The 22,312-nt window shown below is 36.9% G+C and overlaps 1 long non-coding RNA gene across 1 annotated transcript; it reads left to right on the top strand.

The window, feature by feature from the left end:
* The first annotated feature begins 15,876 nt into the window (after window positions 1–15,876).
* Window positions 15,877–21,287, top strand: LOC119617295. The gene is made up of 3 exons (XR_005233525.1): window positions 15,877–16,296; window positions 16,392–16,453; window positions 21,173–21,287. It is a non-coding gene; the product is annotated as an uncharacterized LOC119617295 (long non-coding RNA).
* Window positions 21,288–22,312: the final 1,025 nt, after the last annotated feature.

Here is a 22,312-nt window from a genome sequence, read left to right as displayed (position 1 = left end):
GTCGTTCCAATAGTGTGCAGATCAGTGGAGAAACGGGCTGAGCTTTACAGTCGTTGGATATAATGTGAATCACCCTCATCCAGCAGTACCTGCCCTGCAGCTTTCTGCTGCGGGTTCATTTTCAAAACCGATCACACAACACATGCCAACTCAATGGCTCCCTCATTACTCGCCAGACTGTGCTTTACTTTGACTATCTCCCCCCCTCCACCCCCAACTGAAGTGATAGCTCCCTGGCGCATTTTAAGCACTGTCCTGACTCAAAGAAGACGTAGTAGCAGAGTCTGTGGTAACAAGAGAGCATTTAAACATCCAATGATGTAATTGTACATAGAAATTAAAGGCCTAAAATTACTTGATGATGCACAGCCATACTGTTTTATTACCACACCACATTTTAGCACGATATCTGGAAAACTGACTGAAATACAGATGTTTCTAAATCTTCTAAGATCAGTTGGTTGTGGCAGTCATTTGGAATTGGGTTGGCTCCAAAAGTTAATTAAAAGTTAATTAACTGATAAGAAATCACTTAACACTTTAGAAAGCATTATCAATCATTCAGAAAACAGGTATAAAACACAGTTCATACACTGAAGCAGGGTCACTATTTGGCAAAATAAAGGACTGTACTTTTATTAATTTCTTCATAATTAAGATTTTAAGTATCAACTATTTGTCAATACATTGCCTGCATGTAAACACTTTGAGCATTTGTGGATACAAAGTATGGTATGGCAAATAAAGTTATTTAGTAAAAAAAACAAGGTGGGAAACTAGCAATAAATTATCTTTACTTCAACAAATAAAAGTACAGTATTTGAGCTTGCTGGTTAAGTGTTTGAACATTGTTTTATAACTGTAATATAAGTGTTTATTAAAAGTTTACAAACTCATGAATAACCCATTTATAATGTATATATGTTTTTTTTACAGAAATACTAATTTCACATCAGCTTATTAAGACCATGAATTAATAATTTTATTTTAACAAGTAAACGTGTAAAAACTTCACAAATATTTTTTATGGATAGGCTAAGCAAATCTAAAGTGCCTGGAAGTTTAAGTACTTTGCCCTTTGTGGTCCTAATATTTTTGTCGGTCTTTTCACAAAGTTGTTACATGTTTAAAAAATTAAAAACCCACAAAGAAATCTGCTATGAGTTACCTGTTCCTCAGCTAACAGCAGATAAAAACACTCAGCAATTATCTGATAGATGTTTAGGAGCATTTGGCAGCGTATTCTCTCTGATTACTGCTTAAGGGACTTCAGATTGAAGCGTGTGATGTTTTTATTTTACGCATCTTATTGGACGCATCCTCTGCGAGTGCATCTGCACTCAATTTAAAACGTATTATATGTACTAAGTATTATGTAAGTGTGTACTCGAGAGTGTAAAATTAAATAACAACATATTCAGAGGAGATGTGTGCAATTGATCCAGTGAGGGTTATGATTTAATTTCCCTATGGTCTAAATCAGAGTCCTTGGGGACTATGTTGATTAACAACCACCCAGTTGTTTATACTTGAATAAATCAGCTGTCATAAACAGACTTTTACGGGCTTATAAAATCTACTTTTTGTTCCTGTGGCAGCATCACAACAAACAGCTGATATCTGTAATTGAGCTCCTTTCTGTTTACCTCTGAGTACAGATATGAATTCCACAACTCAATGAATATTCACAGCCATGTTATGGACCTTAAAGACGGGTCAGCGCTCTGTTTCGCAGCCTGTGCTCTTGGCAATGAATGACAGTGCCTAGCTCACTCTACTCCCACAGATCTAGCTTATTATGAGGCAAAATTGTGTTGATGGAATAGTGGAGAATAAAAGCAAATTGTAACATTGCAGCCGCTGACACAAAATGAATGCTTTTACTTATCTCCAAATGCTTTGAATCACTACAGAAAAAAGAGAGTAATTCACGTTCTTTATTAAACTTGTTGCTTCATATAGTTCAGCACTACTATCGACTGTGGCTTGTTGGACCTATGCAGATTTCTGAGAATGAGGCTAGGAATAATAGTTTGTTGGTTGTGCGTGAGCGTAGAGATCAAAGATAGTACATTCAGTTTTCACACAAAGACAGGGGCATAACGCTGCACAGTTACCACTGTGCTGCAAAAAATCAAAGCGACTTCCTTATCCAACAGTATGCACTGCTGCAGACTCACACACACACAAGAGAAGGAGGGGAGGAAAAAAGCTTTAATTTACTCTGTTTTGCAAACACACATATGAAATGCTTTTCATTTATTTATCATATGGTGTGGGTGTGTGCAGGCTTTGGCCTAACACAATAAACAGGAAAGAGAAGGAGGAAAATTCAATTTCACCTGTCTGTAGCGACACACCAGAGGAATGAGGGAAAGCATAAGAAAAATGAACTGATACAAAAGAGAAGTCCCCTTATGCTATTAGATTTCCATCTGGAATGGCATGTCAGCTATTACCCATGTGGAGGCACGACTGTTTACAAACAGAAGAGGGGCAAAAATGCAGATGACCCACTGCTAAAGGATGTATTTGACTGGGTTTTCGGAAAGATAACCAAATCACATGATGCTTTATTGGTCAGGACCCCAGTTTCTTACTTAGCCTTGTATAGCTGTAGCATATTCAGCCTTTTTTAGAGTCTCTTTTGTAGTGGAGGCTGTCTGAACAACCTCAGCAGATACAGTTGAACATGAGTAAATGAAGTCTTTTCTGGAGACCAGAGTCAGGTGACTGATCCTGCTTGCTACCAGATAAGTGAAACAAGTTGGACGGACAGGCGAGTAACAGTTAATCTGTGAGTCAACAGAAGAAGCACTAAGAAAAGGACACATCTACAAAAGGTTTATGTCCATGGAACATTTTAAATTTCAATGATGTGGCTATGAATGAGGAGAAACCTAGCACAGGTGTACTGTACGGTATTTAGGAGATGACCAAAGGTGTCAGGACACCACACCTGCAAAAACACACACAGATACAAAAGAAGAAGAAGGAAGAGGAGAAAAGAGTGAAGACAAACCTGGCTGTCAACAAGGAGCATGGAAATGTTTTGCTTCATAAACCTGCACCCTGACCTTCACATGGATGCTACTTTGACACTTGCCTAAATATTTCTGCAGACCTGCTACAGAACTCACGTCACAGAGAGCGTCACACACATGCTGCCAACCTGATGGCCCAAGAATTACAGAAGTTTTCCTGTTTAAGTCTACAGCTCTGTAGATGTGCCACTGAATCCAAATCCTGGGAGTCTGTAGACATTTCACCTTGTTTGGTGATACCTGATACTCGAGAGGTTTGGCGTTATCTTAATAGTTTTTAAGATCCAAAGTTTTGAGGTGTTGTGCCTTGTTCCAGAGCATGCAAATATTCTAATTTTTCCAGAATCCCTGGAGAAGTTTCTGCTGTACCCGCTTCACATGCTTCCTGAGCAACCCTCTGAGGAGTCTCTCCTTCACCTGATACACCTGTTGCCTTGCTAACGCTCAGGACCATGTGTCCTGATTATTCTGACACAACCCCCTTCTGGTCTCTGCTTTATCTGACCTGTTTTCATCTTTGCCAAACCTGAAAAAGTCTCACCTTTCAGCTTGTGCTTCTGGTTTTGCTCATGGCTTCACTTGTCTGCTCAGGGTTGGTGAAAGAAGTTTGCCTGTCTGGATCTCACCTCAGTTTTTTTAATTCATTTTTTATTAGCTGGTTTTTTTAATTATTAATGTTCTTCTTTGTTATAAAAGTTCTTTTGGTTATTATTAATATGGATTTTGTCATTATCTGTCAGTCTTTGTTAAGTCTGTGGGTCTAATAGGCAAAGTGAACATTTTTAGGAGGTAAAGAAAAAACATTTTGATAATAACTAAAATATGCACTTTTAATGACCAGGAGTTTTTCAATCAATGATTCAATCTGAGGAAAAGAAAGTGTTTTTTTTTTCTAAAACAAGCCATGCAAATTTATTACACTTGTTTTTGTGTTTCAACCTTTGATTATTTTGGGGAATGTCACACTAACGGCAGAAAATTATTTTCATTTCCCAAGCAGAACATTTGGGGACTATTTAGATAAACATTCCCTACTGTCTTCTTATCTGCAAGAACGCAGTTTAGATAATCTTTCTATCTGTGTTTTCAGTCTGAAAAAGAGGAAATTAGACATTTGCTTGACTTATTTAAATGATTAAAAAAAGGAAAAGCATTGTTCACTGTATATTTAAAAACTGAAATCCCCCAATTAAATTCATTCAATATTTATTATATTATTGATTATAATATTATGTTTAATTATAATTATAATTATATATAATAAGCCCATTTTTGAAAAACTGAAAATGAATGAAGAGAAAATATTAGGAAAATTAGGAAACATTTTGTAAAGTTTAGATCCTAAGGAATTAAAAAGTATATTATCATTTTTGTACTTGAAATTATGTAGTTTGGTTTTGCTCATCAAGTAGTTTATGATGTGGACACAGCCATTCATGGTGCGTAAGAAAAAGTATAATGATCTGATTCTGAATACAGCATTTCTTTTTAACGCATTAAAAGAATATTTGCTGCTTTATCAGCGGGAACAAACTCCACTATGATCAGAAATAGTTACTGAAACATTAGTAACATTACTAAAGAATGGAAAATTCCCTCTCTTTCTAATGCTCTGTTTGTTTAATATGCTTTTTAATATTTAAAGCAGTCTTTGATCCTCCGCCTCACACAGCATCTCTGTCATTCATCCACTGTTACACTGAGCCGCTATGAGGCCGTATTCTGCAGAACGAATGGCTCATAATGATAACATCCTCAAACAGCTACATTCATCTATAAATGGTCTAATGGAGATTCTCGGTATTTTGATAACTGTGGCAGAACCAGCGCATCATTCACATCAAGTGCTGTAATTTCCCTCCCTGGTATTCTCTCTGTCATTACCGGAGCCCCACTCGACTGCTGTGATGTATTTCTGCAGGGAGAGGCAGTTCCTCTCTGCACTCCTAACTGGTCTTTTCACTCTAATATTCACCAAACATTTTGAATATACCATGAGACTTGTGCTGCAGCTCGACTGCTCTAATTGCAGAGATATAATGTACCTCGCAAGATTTATGAGCTATTAATCTGTTCATGCGGAATGATTCATGAGTCTCTGAGTTGGGAGACATATGATTAGAGTTAATCATTTGTCATGGCTGCTGGAGACATAAGGCTTTAAGCTACAGATATTTCATCCAAACTGCACTGGCGTCGGATCCCTTCTACAGCATTCTCACTCATGGCGTGGTAAGTCACGAAAGGCTGACATATGTAAATGTGCTTGGTCATTGTACAAGCTTTACATGCTATTTTGCCTTTAATGCGTTTAATGAAGCCATAGTAGTTTGCCCAAATGAGGCCATTTGTACAATTATTGCTGCAATCCCACAGAGAACCACTGCACTCTCTGGAAAATATATTCAATTACACACAATGAAGTTTGATGAAATTACGGGCAATACGTGGATGGGATATACGCAAGCAAGCTCAGGCAGATAATGCAACAAAAGAAGTGAAGACCGTGACCTAGTTTAAACACTCGACCCGAGTCCTGTTTAAACAGTCAACCTGAGTTCAACTGCTTGATTAAGAACAACTCTCATTTATGCAAATACTTTGTCACCTAATTATGTGTCAAATAATTTATGCATTCAGTCAAGCAGGCCAGGTCAAGAGGAAATGTTGAAATTTGAATGTGGAGAAAAAGCTTGTTTCATTGCAGTCTGGCACCACTGAAACTGCTGATGATCTGCGGCATTGGCGTACAACCATTTCTAGGGTCTACGGAGAAACAAATATCCAGGGAGTGAGAGTTTCGGGGGCCAAAATGTCCCGTTGATGGCAGTGTTCAGAAAATAATGACTTGACTTTTTTTAAACAGATAAAAACTACTTTGAACTACAAAATGAGGCTAGAATGGATTCAGGTTCACATAACAGTCAAACTCAGGTAATTCATCCCTGTTGTGTTAACACAGCATGAATGCAGTGATTTCTCCTACCGTCAGTCTGCCATGCAGACTGCTGATTTTGTAAAGCTGTGAGAGATACTTATATGGCACTCTTTGAGCTTCTTTAATGAAGTACCATTTAAATGTCAAACCTATCTGACTATCATTACGAATCAGGTTTGTAATTAAAGACCAAGCATTTCTTGAAGGAATACATAATGCCCACCGTATTTAATGCAAGAATTTTATACTAAGATCATCTTATGATGACATGGGACAGACTTGTAGCTGTTTTGGTCAAACCTTGTAAATGACATTGTGCACACTCTCGTGATATTGTAAGATTTCACAGGATCTGTTGGTTAAGTATGTGTTGAGGATTACTCTCAGCTACTACCACATCAAACTTTAGCTCAATATTGGTATATTTGACTAAAGTAAAGCCATTTTTGTGCTGGATAAGGTTGATGTAAATTACTCTCAGCAACGACCACGCCAAAAGTTTGCCCAATATCTGTAGAACACACAGTTATAAAAATCTTTGTCTTGCCAAAAGTCAGTTAGCTGAAGGAGCCATTTTGAATTGGATTTACTCCAAAAGTTAATCAGTTACAGATGTACAACCAATAATCACTTTCTGAGGGTTTCATTAAAATCCATCCAGTAGTTCCTGAGGCATTTTGCCAATACAACAGTCAAATGAACACACATACATCTACAGAGACACAGGCAAAAACATTATTTCCATTTTACTTTCAGAGACCAGCGATAATTCCATAATTGCACATGGCTTGTATCTCCAGCTTGAACATGACAGTGATTATCACACAAACTCCAGAGTTCCCAGAAGCCCCAGCAGCACCAGATAAATTATAGTGCTACGAGAGAGTTGCATTTTAAATCCACTGCCCACAAATCTGTGGCAACGTCATCGTGGTATGATGTAAACATGAAGCAAAACCTCTGAGGAATGTTTCTAGTGCCTTGAAGGACTCTATGTTCCCAAGAATCTTGACAGGAATTTGTGATTTGGTGACACATTTGTGACACATTTGTACTGGCAAATAGTGGCAGATACATTCAATGCATTTTGTCCATTCTTCACAGTGATCAATATTTTGCTCCTTTATTCTAAAAGCACAAACTGCATAATATTATAGTTAAAAAAAAAACACAAAACAAATGTTAAATATGCCCTACTGTAGTTAATAATTTGCTAAGCTTTTAGTCAATCATTTATATTTATGTAGTATTTTTTCTTAATCAGTGAAAAGGAAAAGGTAATGTAAATCAGTTTTTCAACACTTTGTTTTCCTGCCCTCTGCCCTTCATTAACAGTATAACTCTATATCAACGTCGCACATTCTCCTTGCCCATATTGGAGAAGTATCATAAGTCCTGCAGCCTCTGGAAGGATCTGTCACTGGAAATTATGCATGTGTTGTTTGGGGGAGTTTGCTAAAAAAGATGGACAGTGCTGTTTTTCTTGGGATGACAGCCTCCTTTTGCAATAGGCCTGCTGCCACACTACTTATACTACTGTCATTTTCTCATGCTGTTATATTGCATTTTAAAACTTCCACCCCTCCAGCATCCATTTTCAAGCTCAAAGTTGATGCAGGAAAGTTTCTAAAACTATCCGGTCAACGACAACTGGTGTTTCCTTTCCAGGTGTATCTCATAAAACACACATTTGATATGAGTTAACTGACTAAACTTAACATTATGAACCTAACTCTAACTCTTAGCCCTTAGATAATCCTTTTAACCTCACAGAGCTCTGCTTATTGGTCTGCTCTAATGTTAGTGCATTAAAATTTAGCTTATCTGCGTGCTCACATCACGGTGACCAACTGTAGGCACCCATCAGCTTGGCATATTTTATTATTCAGATTCAAAATTTTTGAGCTCACAGAAAGTTACAAGGGTTTAATGGTTTAAAATTCAGTGGGATCAGAGGATCTGTCTCACGGACATGTTTTCCATTTAATCCCATGGCCTTGTGATGCTGTGGTGACTGAGGTGTTACCATCCTAACATTTCTGCATGCTCTAAGACCTAAAGACTTTCCTTGCATATGATGGGGCCTGATTTATGAATATGAGGCCCTGTAACTCACACAATGGAATCATTTTTAGACAAGAATGTACCATAATTTTACATCTTGTATCTGTTCAATTAAAAATGTCTTTTGAGTGAATGATTTACAGTTTGACAATTGTGATTTAAATATACACAGAAACTCCACACGTAAAGGCCGGGAGGCGATCCTGAGACCTTGTTCTGAGAAGACAGCTCAAACCACTGCTCCGCCGTGCGGCCCACCCCGAACAAACATGATGAACAGTAACATTGTGTTTCTTTATCTGTTATCATAAAAGGGATGTCAGATTCACTTGTTGCTCAAGTTTGCCAAACAGTGTAATTGATAACCCTCCATATATCACTGTCCTCTCAAATATAGTGGAGTATAAACACTGTGTCACATTTATTATTGTGGTGAAATGTTCGGTTTACATTCCATTTTCAATTCTTTGATATGATTAAATCACAGAACTAATGCTTCCCTCGTCATTTATCATCTTTTTGTTTAATATTTTAGTATGGTCAAATTAGAACGTATGTATTGCTCGTGAATTATACATAAGCTGTAATTTGAGCAGGAAATGGAGCCTGATTTGCCAAGGTGTGTAGTGACATCCAAATGTAGGACTAAATGACTCACCAAAGCGGGTTTGATAAATGGCTGTAAAAACACATGAAATATGCATGATAAAGGGGATATTATTAGATCACAGATGTTCTATTCAGTCTACACAAAGGTAACCCGCTGTAACCAGCACTGACACCAACCCTGCACAGTCAGTGTTGGTTTGCAAACTGCCCGATTGAAACTCTGCAGAAACAATGGGATTCAAATGAGTTTTTCTAAAATTATTTATGATTCTTTTAGCGCCATTATGTTTGAGCCATTAATGACCCAACTGGCTCGCTAAAACATAAATTCATGTTGAAAGGCAAGATTTAGTGCTGAAAGTCAGGCTGCAGTTGCATTGTTGTTCATGATGGCCGTCTTTCTAATTGTGTGTTAAAGATTTGAATACTCTTGCGTTATCATGAAGGTGACTGTGTTTTGAATTGAATCATTGATTACATTCATCCTTATGGATTTCGCAATATATTATGTGCATGAACAGGTAAGTTTGTTTCACATTTTTTTGAGTATCTTTTGTCAACTTTTTTATTGGTTCTGTTTAGTGGCTCATTGTGAATGACTTCATAGAGGCCACTTCTGTCATTAAGAGAGTTCAAGTGAACAAGCAGGTGAGACATACCTACATTTGTTTGTTTCCCCACTTAAGATACTTGAGTTTGTGAATGATAAACTATATTCAAAATGTGACTGGAAGTGACCTGATCATGTTTTGCAGGTCTCCCTGCTGTCAACTTAAATCACCATGCCCATTGTTCCCTATTTATTTCAAATTAGCAGCTAGAGACTGTAAATCTGGAGGAACAAATAAAACCTATTCTAAACTAAGATATGTGCACTCTTCAACTCAGAAGGTGTTTATCTTCCTGAACTCACCGGCAGAAACATTAGCAGTGTCATTCAGAGTGAAATACAGTGAAGAGCAGTACATGGTGCATGCAAGTTCAAGATATTTGAGAACAGCAAGCTTTGTATTAGTTTTGAATCAGTTTATCAGGTGGTTTGTTACTCATAGTTGTTTGTAACAGTAATAGGATTCTATTCTTTTTGCAACTGGAGCTTAGTAAGATGATGCAAACAACAGACCTGATAATAACCAACCACTGTGCATACAAAACATCTGTGCCTTCTACATCCAGAAATAGCAGTAAGAGAGCCACACTTTGTGTTATGTATGTTAGTAGTTGGCTCTGAGAATTGCAGACATGACTAATGCGAGCATTCTCAGCCACACATTGTCCAGTACAAAAATATACGATGACAACCCAAGTGCTAACCATCTGTCTCATGGTTGCTGAATCCCTCTTGACTGTAAATCTGTAGTAGAAACGAAATAAAATATATGCACTTTAGTGTTGACTTTTCAGTATATACTTTCAGTTTATGCCATATTTGAAACGTGGGCACAGACTGAACTGGTTCAGACATTGTGATGAATTTATGTGTTAGATGCAAAGTCAGGGTTGTCAAAGGTTTTGCCTACAAGCCAGGACAAGAACACACCAAACACTCTGGGGGTTGTTAGGCGCCTTTGTTGTCAGCGCTGGCAGGTGGTTTGGGCCTCCTGCTCCCAGACCAATGATCCGAGCCAGGGAAATAAGATCAGCTAGCTGCAAAGGAAAGGAAATCATCAAATAATGTTTCTATCATTGTTGCATTGCTGTATATTACAAGAGCCCATGATACAAGCAATTCCAATCAGATCGATATTTGAATGTTTGACTGAAGATGTTGAAACTGGCGAGAAAATGGAGCAAGCTGCACTTTGGGCAGTTTATTATCTGCAGTGAAACGGAGTCACAGCTTTGGAAAGGAGACAGAATGTTTTTAATGGAGTTGGGGATGCAGTCCCAGCCCATCAACACTGCAGTGCTCAAAGCATCCCTACTTGTAATTGGCAACAGTGATCAGGAGGTGTCAGATTCAAACAAACACCTCTGAATATATATCGCATACAGCAAAGTTTGCTGAAACAGAAGTGAGCGCTACCTACACCAACATGCCTCTGCTCCTGATCACAACGGCACAAAAGTGTAATTAACATAGCTACATGGTGACATACTGTACTTAAACGCATTCAGGGAGTGTTCAGATATCTATATGCAATGCAGATACTCATGGCATGACATTTGTTCTGTAATCAGAGTTATAAATGTATTTGTGTTAAATGACAATGCATTAAGGATATTTACTGCTGCACACTTTGTTGTGGGGAAAATGGGAAATAATTGATTTATTTACATGTAACGTATTTTACTGTCATTGATTGGCCCTGTTGACGATATAGCATTTTCCCCACTGGCTTATTGTATCATGTTGATGAAGCCAGTTCCGCAACAACCAAAACAATATTCTTCCCCCTTGTTATCACATTACAGCACTCGCAGCTCCAAACTGCTATGCCTTAATCTCTTGTGCTGAACTCATAAGGACGCAGTGTTTACCTCCTGCATTAACTCTTTTCTTGTACTTAAGCAACAGTGTTGCTGCTTTGGCTGCAGAGGTAGCAGTAGTAGTAGGGTATCACCAGACTTTCTTACTTACATGCATTTGTTTACAGTCTTGTTTGAAAATGATTGCTGATTTATGATCATCTCCTGAATGCATGTCTGCTTATCTATATATACAACAACACTGTGCCACAGCAAAAAACACCAACCATCTGTTATGCTGTTGCTAAATGGTGCTTTATGAACAGTTGGTGCAGTAGGCCCATTTGTTAACGTCGACTCATACAGTGAACATATGGAAAGTCAGTGTAACATTAACCTACAGTCGATCTTTGTGTAATGAAGTCATAATCATCGCTACAATAAATCTCAAATCAGGGATTTGGATGATATTGCTCACTCTAACTGGCACAGCATGCATAAAGGTGCATGACATTATGAATCATAACGAGGTGGTTATGGTGATGACTTGAGGATGAAGAGAAATAGAAAAAAATTTTGAATGGTTCCAATGCAGCGACTGTCTAAAGTTCCATCAGTTTTGTAATAATCTAAGCCAAGAAAAAATGTTTACAGTTTAATGTAGAAGAAGTGTAAAAAGAACCAAGGTCATATGGTCACTATAGTAACCACACATCTGTCTGTCACTCCCTGACAGTCAACTTAATGAGAGGCAAACAAAAATGCAGACCTAAAAGTAAGCTTTAAACAAACAGTCGTTGTGCAAAAACTATAAGTCAGATTTTAAAGATTCTTGAACGGTGACTGTCACGTGATTCTGATAGTCATACATGTGAATTTTTGTTTTTATATATGTACATATAATAAGTTAAATGAGGGTGAAGAGACTTCCAGTCTTGAAGAAATGTTTTTGAGCTGGGTGTGCGCTCTGCATTCTGAAGGGATTTAAGATAAAACATCAGTCTTACAGCAGTGAGAGACACACTGGGTGAAAGAAGACAAAAAAAAAAATCCTATGTTTTGATTTATAATTTATATACGTACAAAAAACAGTTGTGGGTGTAAGAAGAGTTTGCTTAAAAATATTTGAAAATTTAAATATTTTAAAAGTTAGTGTGTGTGTTATCAACCGTCAGTTAATCCTTTTGTGGTACAATCTGTAAAAATCATAAAACCGTAATTGCCAATGAGTAAAAACCATAAGATTCATATTTAAATGCCAGTACAGACATTTAAAGTCCAAGTTTCTTACTCGTTAAAAATTTGAATGAGGTTTCTTCTGTGAAGTATGTCTGAGTTATACAAATCCTAGGAGGGATTGCTGTTCTCATGTATTTCTCCAAAAGCTCATAGATCTGCATTCACCTTTTTCTTTCAGTTTTTTTGCAACTTTTGTCTACGTTGTGTGATATACTGCCACCAGAAGGATGGTAATAAGGGTGCTTCAGTGATAAGGCACTGAAGCATCATTAATGATGATGAGAATAGGTCATGTTTAACATTTGAATTACACAAGAGAAGATTTCTGACAGAGATAACTTCACACAAACTTGCAGTATTTTCATCTCATTCAATTGAAATAAGTTTTAAAATTGGAACCTGTCAGCAAACACCCATAAACCTTTTTAATTTGACTCATTCTTCTCACGGCAGTCGATGACCTAACCTTTGTTTTCATCTTCATCCAAAAACTGTGAGTGTAACCCCTTGGTGTGTTGTTATTTGTGTTTTGTTTAATGTAATCAAAAGCAGCATATAGAGGGAGATTATCTGAGTCACAAGTGCTCTTTAAGAAGATAATGGGGTGGCTCTGGATCAGAGATGGATTGGGGAAGGACTGAAAAACAGGAACCCATTGATTTCTCCTAACCACTTCACATACATGTTCTTGTTAGTCATCTTTATTTGTTCTGTATCTCCTGCTTCCACAAGGAAGCACCAAGACTAGATAAACACACACACACAAACTAATACAGTTCTTCTTGTAATCCTAGGAATATATATCACTATAGTTATTATTATATTGAAAAAATAACTATAAAATGTCTTGCATTTATATGCGATACCTTGTGTTGACTGTGGGGGCAGTACTCTACAGAACATCCCAATATGGGTCACATCAAGTGCAAAAACACACAACCTTTCAGGTTGTATAGCTTGGAAGACATGATACTTTTAATTCTAAAACATATTTTAATTAGTTTTAGTTCTGAGCACAGTTCACTCAAAGTTCAGGTCAGTCCTCGGCTCTCTCTCTGTAAAGTTTGCCATCTGTGCAGCCTTCATCTGTCTAACCTATCACCTTGGATGTTGTAGGAAAGGCTGTTATGCATATTTTGACATTTCCACATCGAATTCAGTTTGTCTTCAGGCTTAACCAGACTTTATTTATGGGGACTGTTGGGACAACAAGTGCAGGTATGAAATCAAATCAGAACCACACAAAAAAAAAACAACCTGAAAACATAGAAGTTTAAGCAATGGTGCTAATCTTCAAAAGAAAGTTGGGATGCAGAACATGACACATTCCACTTAGTATTTAAACTGTGGCGTCTCATTATTAAGCTTCCCGGCCCCTGAGAGCAGAAAATCTAACTTGATAGAGGGCTCAAATGTGAAACGCATTAAATGATGAAATGCAGAATGATACATGAGGAAGATCTATTTTCCTCCCGATATCATGTGTGAATCCTAATTTGTAGAATTTTTCTGAAGTTAAAAATAAATAGGACAAATAGCATTAACTAACTATCAAGCACAAAGTAGACAGTTTTTAATACTATGTTTAAATGCTCTGCATAGGTTACAAAGTGTCAGTGTACTTTTAATATGTTTTCTAAATATAAAAAAATACTAAAATGAATAGATAAGCAGAGTTTGTTTGTCTGTTTGCTCTCAGAACATGGATCCTGTAATCGTCAGTAAAAAGTTACATCTCCACCAGTTTTATTAACTGACACACCAACTGTGTGAACTGCCAAAGTCTGGAAATAAATCAAGTCTGACTCCCATACAGTCATGACGTGCCACATTCTCATTATGAGTCTGAATCATCATGCATTTAATTAAACTTAATTAATCTGAGTAGGTAAATAACTTGTGTTTACATGATGTCACATCTCTCTCAAATGCTGTTCCAAGATGACTCTAGAAGTCTTTTCAAATGGATGGAAAGCTTTGTCATTTCAAAATGTTTAGTGTTCAGTGTCTTTTAAAGGAAAAAAGTATGCAACTCAGTGGTAAACCTTCCCTGTCTAACCTTTTTTGGGTTTTTAAAATGAGCTCATGTCAGATTCATCATGTCACACTTTTTAACTAAAATAAATCCCAAAAAGGATTTTAATTATTTTCAGTTTATTCCATTGGCCATTAAGTAAACAAGCAAAAAATAAATAAATAAAGTGCAGTCCAAAAATATCACAAGCCATTTTATCTCTGAGGTGAACACCTTCCTTTGCATTCTGAATGATCCTGCTGAAGTGCAAGGATGAGAAGTTCTGTAAAGGTGAGGAGGCATTGTAAGATACAGACACTAAACATGAAAATTCAGTTTTTAGTTTTCAGATGGGGTTTGCATTAGGAATGCAAACTCGAGACCCTCATTTAAATGTGCCTTAATGGTTGCCCTTGCCACAAACTAAAACTCAAATACAATAAACTTATATTTGTACCCAGGTTTTAACAAAAAACATATCTGTAAATTATTTCACATAATATATTAAATCCATAATAATAAATTGTAAAATATCTAGGATGTCAAAGTAATTTACAAACTCACAATCAAAGACAGCAAATCCCATTGCAATTAAACACCTGAGCTTTCAAACTAAATATCTGACAGCGTAGTAAACCATTTCAAATAATTAGCTCTGTGTGTATAAACACTTTTACACTGATAAAATGACTCAATTTACTGTTGCCTAACACTGAGGTAAAGTGCCTCCTACGATGGGGACAGAAGCTGACAGCCCACATTCACACAGCACAGGCCATTCAGCCAGTTTTCTGTATTTATTAGTGTTTCTCTAAATTATTCTTGACTTTTTGTGACATCAGGGTTTGAATGAATAACCACGTTCTTTGTATCTTCAGATACCTGACAATAAAGTACGCTATGTTTTGATTGCTTTGCTGTTATTGTACACACTAAAGTTGGGAGTTGGAGGACATGTGTAGGCAGCTGTGATTATATAAACACTGAGCGTATATATTTGTTGTTGCATATACAGTGTTATGAGAAGAGTAAACAAGGTTTGAGATTCATGCATTGCATTCTAAACTCATGAATAAAAAATATACCTAATAAAAAAAAATCCAACAAAATTATTCCTGTTCATTGTAACCTGGCATATTTCCCATAAACGTAGCTACTCTCCTTAATGCTAATGATGCACAACACTTACAGAGATTCAAGAAAATCCCCTGAAAAACCTTTTACAGTATATTACAATAGTGCAAGCAATGTGATTTTGTAACGAGCTCTAGCTTCCTAACAGTCCACATGGAAATCCAGCAATGATGGATTATCAATTTGCTGGATTGGAAACTTATTCTCTAAAAGCCTGGGGAATTCCAGAGGTCCAGGCAGGTGTAGACAAACCTTTGTAAGCTCCCACTAAGATGCAGTCCAGCACCTCCTTTGTTTTGCACCTCTCGGGCTCAGTGGTTTGCTTCAACTGTTCACTCATTTAATCCGTCCTTGACTGCAGTAATGAGTGGGATAATGTGAAAAAGCTAGGGTTTTTTTTTTTTTTAATTTTGTTTCGACTGCCACCCTTTCACAATAGAGGACTAAACCATCAAGATGTGTGCAACCGTGTGAAATGTGTCAGGCTGATGAGAACTAGAACTGCGGTGAATAGGGAAGGCTTGTTAGGGATCAGGGGCAGAAGGGAGGAGAGACCAGACAAAAGGGTGAAGAGGTGAAAATTTATAGACTTCATAATAAAATAGGTTTTAAACAATACCCATGAAATAGAATCCAAAAGCAAGCAAAATGCAGCCGTATGAGCAGCAGAACTCCTACAAGTCTCTCCAGACAGGTCTTTTATCCACACATTTACAGGTGTCGTTAATAAGATTAATTAGGCCCCAGAGCCTCCCAAACACACGCAGCTCAGAGCAGTGAGGCCAATGGGAGTAACATGGGCAAGACGACTGACTGCAGTGAGAATGTTGGGAACTAAACAGAAGGTTCATATCTTTGAACAAATTATCATTTTTTAATTGTTTGTACCAAAACTTTATTTATTAACCCAGCTGATTTTCCACATTTTAAAATCTAACAGCGTGAATCTTGCTTCAATCAACCATGGATGCAATGACTGATACTTATCGCTCACTGCCGAAGGTAAGAGGGCCACATTGTTTTTACCCGGGTCTGGGGATTTATTTGTCTGTCCATTAGCAAAAGATCTTATGAACCACTGGACAGATTTTGATGAAACTTTCAGAATATCATTATTGGATGTACATCTACCACTCATTAACTTTTGGAGTCAACCCAATCCAAGATGACTGCCACAGATCAATGAATTCAGCCAACACATAGATGGCTATAACTTAGTCAAATTTGAAATTTGCAAATATTGAGCTAATGTTTGGTGTGGTAATAGCTGAGCATCATCCAGTACACAAATCTTGAGTGTTAACACATTTTGTGACATCCTGTAGTATCACAAGATTACTCATAACATCATTTGTCTCTTCTCACCATAAGAAAATTGTAGTTCTCGCACAACTGATAATCATGTCGAAAGCAATTACGAAGTTTAAATTTTGCATGAGGACAATTGAGCAGAAAGCAGAGCTGGGGATGAGCCATGGCACATCATCATTTTAATATATATTGTTTCAAACCAGTAAGTGTTAGGAGTTTTCACTCAAAAACACTTATTTTTGTCCACACAAATTGTCCTCTTTTTCTGGGAACAAAACACTGCATTATTGATTGACATCTGATCCCCTGCTTTCAAATTGTAGTCCTTCATTGTAATTCAAGCTTTTCATTCTAGACAACTGCTTTTACCCCCTGCTGAGGTTAGACAACATGTTGTATGAATTACTTCCTTACTGAAAAACCCAGGCCTCTAGGCCAAACGCAGATTCATTGCAGTAAGAGTTTTATTTGCTCTCTGTACTTTTCATTGCAAGTCTCCTTCTTAAAAAAAAAAAAAAAATCATAGACCATTTTCTCCATGCCATATTCCCAGCCTCAGTCCCCTCCAGTCGTTATTTATGGGTCAATTCCTTTTACATGGATGACAGTACTTGGCCAACCGAGTGTTGTGAGTTCTGGGACAGGCCACATTGTGACAGACAGGACTCCCACTTTCCTAATTTCCAACCTTAGGCGACACCAGTTCCGCCTGTGCTTAATGGAAAACCTGTGTTTTGTCGGCAAACTGACCCTCAGGCTGCTGAAAGAGAATGAATGCTCTTCACTACGCTTTGCAATCACACCCAGATGACATGGTTTGGATGCAGGTTGCCTTTGGGCAGTGGTCACTATAACTACTGTCTGGCTCATTCACATTGTTTCCATTAAGGAAAAACATGTAAAAACTACAAACTCATCACTCAGTGCCCGCCCACAGTAAAAGATGAAGCTCACACACATATACACTATATTATTGTATGGCTTTCTATCATATCTGACTGAGAATTATTGGAGTTCAGAAAGCATAAAGGCCTTTATTGGCTTAAAGAGATAGTTCAAATCTTTTAAAGTGGGGTTCTGAGGTAAGATTATGAACAATTAGTATATTACCTGTTGCATACAGCTCTTTAACGAACATCAGCTTGGAGAGGTAAAGTCGAATTCTGACTGCACTGACAAGCTAACTGCTAGTCTGAGAACGGCCAAGACCAAAGTGGATTGCTGTCATATTAAAATGACTCCAGTCTCAAAAATTGCATCACAGCTTATGCGAACACTATTTTTATAAACTTTTACACTGCTGTCAATCTTGCATTACACAGTTATTCTGCAGAAATATCATAATATTTCTGCAGGAAGTTACCTAGGCTGTACCTCAAGCAAGCTGCTGCAGCTGCACAAAGTTATATGTAATCACCCATGTAATGGAAAGCTGATGGTGATGTAAACGTGTATAAAATGGTATTTTGCTGAAAGTTTGAGTTTTGAGATTGAAGTTATTCACTTGGTCTTGACCCCGCTCAGACAAGTTGATCCTGTCAGAAATCTAAATTCTTCAAACCTCTGCAAACTGAGTTCATTCAAAGAGCTATTTGACAAGTAAAATGTTTTTTACAAGCTTTCCCCACAACCCTACTTCAAATGTTACAAAAGATTGCTTTACCACAGGAAGATTTGATTAAATTATTTTGAAGAAACAATTCATCATTTGCTTGATTGTCTATGGTCATTTTTAAAATCTTTTTCAATCACAACTAGATACTTTAAATAATCGTAACTTTGTCTCAGTAGGGTTCAAATTAAATCCTTGCTCTTAAATAAGATTTTGGTGAGGGGCATTCCCAAATGCATGACATAAAAGAGTTCTCATAGAGTAATTTGGATTTTTGACACAATTTTTCCCTTTTTTCTGAACTTTATAGTCATATAAAACAAACAAAATTTAAAGCCTTATTTGGAGGCTGATTAAAGGCACAAAATATCTACTCATCAAAGTCGATTAGGTATTGTGAGTTTTCACTGAGCTGAGCAGCTGATCCATGTGTCTGGATTTGTTTTTGTGACTCCCAGCCTTTACAGTGGATCATTAGAGTGAAACACTCTGTTAGGACTGGCTGCAACAACATGGACTAAACGGGCATCAAATAGAACAGAGTACCAAATGTAGATGGCTTTCTTTAAACCTTCAGTATGAATGGTGTGTTTGCTTACAAAGATAAACTAACATAATATATATGAGGCAGAACAGTGGTCTGTGTTTTCCAGCTGAAGGCAGCAGCATAAATATTTCTGTCTCTCCTGATTTGGAGGACCATCAGCACTGCTTTAAACTGGACTTTCTGACTTGGAGCAGGCTTCTGCTGACAATCGAAAAACTTTGGGCTTTTTTCAGCATTTCCCTTCATGGACTACAATAAAGTCATATCAAAGTACTATAGACCTTTATGTTTAGGTGATGTTTTTCTTTTTCATGCTTTTGGAAACATGACAACAACCATAGATATATTATATAATCTGGCATTTACTTGACTGGAGCTGTACCAAGTATGTTGAGCACAGATTTTTAGCAGCTACAGAGTGAGTCATGACTCAGCAGGTAAGATAGCTCAGCATGATGCTTCTTAAGTTGGAGAGATCAGCTGCACTTAACGGTTTGAAAAAAGACCTGGCCTCATGCCCATGAATAAATCCTAGTGGTCCCTTTCAGGAAATAAATATGATTTAAAAATTCTTCTTCCAGTCAGTAATGTTAGACAGTTTATTTCCAAAAAGAAAGGAACAAAAAAATCTTAGCTTTCATGCCAAGCAGTAACCAAAAAGTCTATAAATTCAAAACTAACACAGTTTGAAACTAATTAAAATTTGTTTTAAAACACATTAAAATACACCTGTAGATGAACATGCAGCAGGATGACTATAAACTTTTAAAATACAGAACCACATCATCTGCATATGCAGGACGATTACTGTATGTTTGTACAATGTAAAGGTAATGTTTTATTCTGAACAGGACTTGTACAAAGACTGAACTTTAGAAAATATCTTTACAATGGGAAGACAAAAGAAAATGCTTAATGTTTCTCCACATGGCAATCAGATACTTCTAAAACCACAAGACAAAACCATTTTTTAAAACCTAAACAACAAAGATGATGTAAAGGAAGAAAGAAAAGTATGTCAAAAACCTATCAAATTGATAAAAGGTTTAACATACAAGAGTATTTATAAATGGTAAATGCATAGTGCTTTATCAGATAAGAGGACCGCAACCTTTTTAAAGCAAAACTTACCGTTTTTGTAAACTGCTTCAGTCAGTATCTAACTAGGCTGAGACCTCATTGAACAGTCTCATTGAATTTTGAATATTTACAACTTAGAGACCAGTGAGCCTTCCTGACACATTTTGAGCCACCAATTTTAAAAGTCACAGCCTATTTTTGTTTGCAAAAGCTTTCTAGGCCGTGCACATTATTCCATTGCTTATTTCCACCTACATAGTACCCACCTTGGCAGCCACTCCCACCTTTGATTCATGCATCTTTAGCTTCTGCAACTCACACAAGAAAACTGAAACCTTCTGCTGATGGTTTGAGACATTTTGGAAACTGCCTTGAAAATGCTTTCACCAACTAGTCTCCAACTGTTGCAGCTCAGTGAGATTTATGTGGGGTGGGAGTTATAACTGTTTCATACGAATATTCAAAACATTTTGAATCTGATGCTAAAGCCAGCTCACATGTACAAAGAGAATCCATTTAACTTTAAAACTTTAAAAATCAGAGCTAGAAACTTTATACACTAGACAAAAAAACCTGGCAAGTAAAAACACTGGTATGACTAAAGCTTCCATTCATGTTAAAACTAAGCTGAACTTCAAAGCTGTTTGGCTTCCCCTTGTCACTTTAATTACTGTTTTATCTAAATTGATCTCTTGACAGACTTAGAAAATGTCAGTTACCCCCACATTTAATTAATCTAAACAAGAATACTAAGAAAAATAGATTAAATTAGCTCAGACAAATTATTCAAATGACTAAAGTTAATTTGTTGTTTGCACAGTTACGTTCTTTAGTTGCTGTAGTGTTGTTTACTGTATGTATCAGCTAGTTATGAAATGTGTTTGTTGTCGTTGGTATGACGCTGATTGAAGTTGACATTTGGACACTGTGCTGTAAATTCCTATGGATTATCAAATGATTATGAGCAAAGACCAAGCACAACACCCCTAATGTATAATTACAGAATGTAATTGTAATCTTCTGCTTATTTATGGAATCCTTCAGTAAAGCAGATAAGTGACTGGCCTTAATCCAGTTAAAGCTACGGAGCTTTCTGAATATCTAATATCTAATACCGTGTTGAGTGGTGCTTTAAAATAAATTAAAAATGATTGGTGTCTTGTCTTTACAGCTCATCAGCACCATGAAACATCTTGCTAATAACTTCAGGATGACGTCACCTTGTGAGCGCCATCGTAAGAGTTGTTTTGGCCTCTTCAACAACCTAAATAAAGTTTTAAAACTTGGTTGTTGCTTTGTTTTTTGTTGGTTGTACATGTCGATATGAATGCACATGAGAAAAGGTCCGATAGGTGTTCAATCTGTGATAATATTGCTCTGATCAGTTTGCTTCAGGTGTTTTTCTGTCAGACTATCAAAGCAAGGACACTTACAAGACAAAGTAGTGTGACACAAAAAATACAGTCCCATCCAGGACCTGAAGCAATCTACTGTATTCTGAAAGGTTACGAGTGTCTGTGCACATCTTCAAAGGTCTTCCTACATTTTGGCAAAAAATAAATATTCATTCTTTGCATTATTCATACAATAAAGCGTACAGTAAAAGTTATGTACTGTTCCATATTAATTAGGGTAAGGCAAAACTGTCAGAGGTGATGGGAAGAAGATCTGTGTGTAAAATCGCAGATGACGAGGACACTAGTTAGGTTTAAAATCAATGTTGCTGCTACAGTAGGAAGGAAAAGTAAGCAAACAAAAACTTGACATGAGCATACAAATAAACAGACAAACCTGGCACTGAACAAAGGAAAACAAGAAATGTAAACACTGATGGATGGAATATCTAACAGAAGTGTAGGTGCTGATTAGTAAATGGGAAATCAGAAGGAAGAACCTAAACCTACTATAACACAGGAAGAAGAGTGAATATACAGAACAGAATCAACACAAATACAACCCAGAAAAACTCCACATCAGCCAAAAAAGACAAATTCAAGGACATAACCAATAAACTATGACAAGAACACCACATACTTTTAAAACAACAATAGATTTAACATCATACAAAACATTTTCAACTATGAAAGTAAAAGAAAAACAAAACCATTGTCTGTACATAATTCCATAATGCACCATGCATTAGAAATCTGTTTTAGGGGAGCTCAGTCAAAAATGGGTTTCTAAGATGAAAACAAATGTTTTAGTTGTTTTTGTAAAATGCAGTTTAGATATAGTAAATATATTTCCATTCATGCACATCTTTCAATTGATTTGGCAACAACTGATCATGTCAGCATTTTGTCTAAGTGAG

Source organism: Kryptolebias marmoratus, linkage group LG8 (genome assembly GCF_001649575.2).
Source record: "Kryptolebias marmoratus isolate JLee-2015 linkage group LG8, ASM164957v2, whole genome shotgun sequence".
Classification (NCBI taxonomy): Eukaryota; Metazoa; Chordata; class Actinopteri; order Cyprinodontiformes; family Rivulidae; genus Kryptolebias; species Kryptolebias marmoratus.
Note: the sequence above shows the minus strand (reverse complement) of the source record. Positions and strands in the feature narration are given on the sequence as shown.